We start from the raw sequence: 4,117 nt of genomic DNA on the forward strand, positions 1-4,117 counted from the left end.
CACAGGTCTCCCTCCCCACTGTCCCCATCCTTCCCTTCCCCGCTTGACCATCCTAAAGTCTGCGTGGACGCATATCTAGACTGGAGACTGTTGAGAGGTAGACAACTTTGAGCATCGGTTCGGAGGATACGCTTGGTTTGGGACAAACACAGAATGTAAAAATCACCTTTACTAAAAGATGCATCTTTAGTTTCTGAGTTCAGGCATACTAAACTTTATTTTCCTATCTGGTCCCAATAGGAAGTTATATTTATAAGATGTTATAAATTAACTCCCATGCTTTCCTATGGGGCAGATAGCCCTTCATTAGTGAAAAACTAACTTGGCATTATTTCACTATCAGGACATGCCACACACATCAGGGCATGTCCTACCTTTCACATACACTGTACCCTGCATACAGGGATACCTTGGGCCTACCTTGGGGGTGACTCATGTAAGAAAAGGGAAGGTTAGGGCCTCGCAAGTGCGTCCACTTGCCAAGTCTACATGGCAGTACTACACTGCACTCAGACACTGTAGTGGCAGGTCTGAATTACCTTTGAAGAGCTGCTTGTGTGGGTGGCACAACTAGTACTGCAAGCCCACTAGCCGCATTTGATTTACAGGCCCTGGGCACACAGTGCACTGAGCCAGGGATTGACTAGTAAATCAAATGACCCTAAATGACAATGTCAGTCTCTTTATCGCTCTCTATTTCATCAGGGTGGAAGTTCTGCAGGACATTCGCAGATGATAGGCTGTGGTGGCTTGCTGTGCTGTCAGTAGACTTGCCAGAACTGCCAGACATCCTGCTGCTTCGGATTATGTGGTTTCTTTGATTGGCTGGCTTGACTGTAATAAAGTTGTGGCTGTTGGCAATCATCATGTTTGTTACTTGGTCGAGGGCTTTGCCAGCAAATACCATGACATTTACTTCCAGCACTTTATCGTTGACAGCCAGGAGACCCGTACTCTCTGCCAGCCCCCTTGGAACCATGCGAGAGATGAAAATGCCTGCCACTTTTTCCAAACCTTGGGTCACCCTCACGCTAGCTCCGTCCCGGATATAAAATCCTAGCGGCACAGCCATGTCGATACAGCCTCACTCTCCGATGTGTCTTAGGCAGGATGTCCACATCGATGATGGAAGACACAGGCCTAAAGACATAAGGCATGCTGATGTTGATGTGAGGCCGCCGGCTGAAGTTGTCATTTCGCAGAGTCACCAAGACTGTCTTTCTCCGGGTCAGTGTGTTTGTACCGAAGTTACTGTAGTCCACTTCCTCTGCAAACAGAAACAAAGATGGTTACAAATGTGTCAATAAATCCCAGAGACCCGCGCAGTAGGATTAGTCAATACGTTTTTTGTACGCTAACAGAAACTGCAATTATTAACATTAAATTAGAATAACACTATTACGGACAACAAAGCGATCCATTGAGTAAAACTACAGGACTCCAAATAACTGCTAGCTTGCTCTCTTCGAAGCAGTACATCTGTCCATTTATTTACTCAAAGTAGAAAATGAAGTTTTGTTCCATATCAAACCGTGCCAATTTAAAAAAATTTAGTATTGATACTCTAGTAAGCAACCATGGAAAAACATGCAAAGGAAGACCCTGTTTATATTTCACATTACAATGTCTTCTGACCAACCACGCATCCCACCGCCACCTCTCCACGCCAACAACAGCTCTCATTTTGGTTTTGGAAATTAGATGTTCTTTCCCCAGTAGCCATGCTGTAGCCAACTGGTGGGTAGCCTTGTGCAGCATGGTAGCTGGCCCATAAAATGATCCAGACATATTTCCAGCTATCTTAGTAGTTCCTCGTGTAGGTGAAGTTAAACAGCATCTCCCTACTAACACTACTGGTTTAGCCAATTAACTGAGGAGATGTTTGCCATTAAATAACACTACCATGTTTTCCGTTTGTTCAAGCAGAAATATACCTAGCTCAAAATGGATCCAGAGGTCCTCAATGGATGTATCAAGTCCTCCTTTTATGTAATAAGAGGCTGGATCACACTGTGTGATCCCTTGAACAAGATTTCCTAGGAGCATATGATAAAAGCTTAAGCATTTAGTTCTTAAACTACACCAGAATACCAATACCTGCCTTCTAATTTTCATGCAAAGAGAAGCCTAGAGATGGCCGATTCAACCAACGTCCATAGAAATCAGGGTATGGCCAGCAAAGATCTTTTGTTTGGAAGCCAAGTTTGAGAACCTATGGCTGCAAACACAATAGGAGACTACCGATTAAATGTGTAAGCTAAAGACAGGGGAAAGTTGTGCCACTACAGTGATATCTTAGAATAATTGTCAAAATGTTACTGAGTCCGCAACATGGGCATCATGGTTAGCTTGAAGAAAGAAAAAAAAAAAAGTCAGTGATGCAATATTTACATACCTCCAAAACTACCTCCCTGAGAAGACAGTTGCTGCTCACCCTCACTGCCATCAAGGTCAAGTGTAGAAAGGGTTTTACCAGGCCCAGTTTGCAGAGTCATAATAGGACAGATCCTAGACCATCAGTGGCATGCGACCTAAACCCCAACATTTGGAATTTAGTAGTCCAGTCTGCCTGTGGACCCCCGCTCCCAACCCCCAAACGAGGCCTGACATTATCTACTTGGAAATATATAGCTGCTTTTATTAGGAAACAAATGGGTTCCTTTAAAATCATGAATTGTGATAATGAAAGATTTTGGCTTTCACTTGAGGAGTTAGCACGCATCTTTGAAAGGGCAAAGCAGTTTTACTAGAACATTGGAGTGGTGCTTGGATCTCTGAATAGGTTGCTGCTATTCAAAAAGCAATTTGGAGATGGGGCAAAGAATAGCCATAGCAGACTAGGAGTGCACAAATAGGTCTGTGAGGAAAATCCAAGACGGCTGGAATTCTGCACAAGGAAATTCTACATAATGTGTAAGCTTTCATAACATGTAATGAAATACAAACACAGAAATAAATATTTAGAAGAGATCTAATATTCTCACATTTGTTTGTTACAAGATTTTCAATAAATAATTATAAAATACTAATGTCCACTGCCCATTTGTTTCTATGAAAATGCAAATCCCGAAGCAAAGTCATTACCACAGGTTACCTATATTTCTACCAGAAAGCATTAGTATAAAGCATCTGCTATATATAAAACACTTAATAAACACCGATTCACAAAGATTTTGCAATTAGTAGAGTGAGCCTCTTAACCTTGCCAATACAAGACTATGGAGCCCACTGGAAATACTGGTCATCAAGTGGCTCCGGCTGCTGCCTGTCAATATCACACAGAATCTGCAGAGCACGTTATTTGTTGTTGCCCAGTTTTGCTTTCTTCAAGGCGCTTGTATCTAAGAACTATGTTCATACAGCACAGTGTTAGATCATGTAAGGAGGCCTTAAGGCATATCTACACCACCATAGTCCCGATGGAGGTGGCATTAATTGGGAAGTTTTATGCGGCTGCTGAAATGCTCATACGAATAGCCAGAGAAGAGTCAGCTGAATAAACTATGTCCCAGCACCGCTGATATTTGTACTCTGCTCCCCCATGCAAATTTTGTACATGCTGCCAGCAAACGGACATTTCTTTTTAGTCACTGTACGCATTTTTGCTTTTTACACAAGCTGTTTTAATCAGATTTTATGCTTTTAACTTGCACTTTTGTTGCTTTTGTAAAAGATTTTAAATAATCATACAATAAAGGTCGGTCACTCTATTAGTAGGTGTGACTTACTCTTGTACTACTCCTGGCTTCCTCCTGAAGAGTAAGCCAGGAGCTATCCTTGCTTACTCTTGAAATTCATGAGGAAGCCATGAGTACTAAAAGAGCAGTGATGCCGAAACTATTTTCAGAATGGGGGTGCCGTCATCAATCTTACATGGGTGAAAATATAGGGGATTGTGAAACATCCAAGCACTGAACAAATAACAAGTGTAGCAAATGAGCCATGCCCATTATGCAATAGAGTGGTAAGGGTGTAGTATGAAGCTCGACCTTCACTCAACCTCCACTGAAACGGCTAATAAATTTGCAAAGGCACACGTCTTAAAGTCTTTGTTTCCATCACACTTCAGAATCACAAAAAAGTGCATCATTTGTTCTTTCCTAATTTTGGATATATA

The 4,117-nt window shown here is 42.1% G+C and overlaps 1 pseudogene; it reads right to left on the reverse strand.

Annotated features, from left to right (window-relative positions):
- Positions 1 to 597: 597 nt before the first annotated feature.
- On the reverse strand, positions 598 to 2,495 carry LOC146822797 (partitioning defective 6 homolog gamma-like; annotated as a pseudogene).
- Positions 2,496 to 4,117: the final 1,622 nt, after the last annotated feature.

Source organism: Triturus cristatus, chromosome 5_2 (assembly GCF_964204655.1).
Source record: "Triturus cristatus chromosome 5_2, aTriCri1.1, whole genome shotgun sequence".
NCBI lineage: Eukaryota > Metazoa > Chordata > Amphibia > Caudata > Salamandridae > Triturus > Triturus cristatus.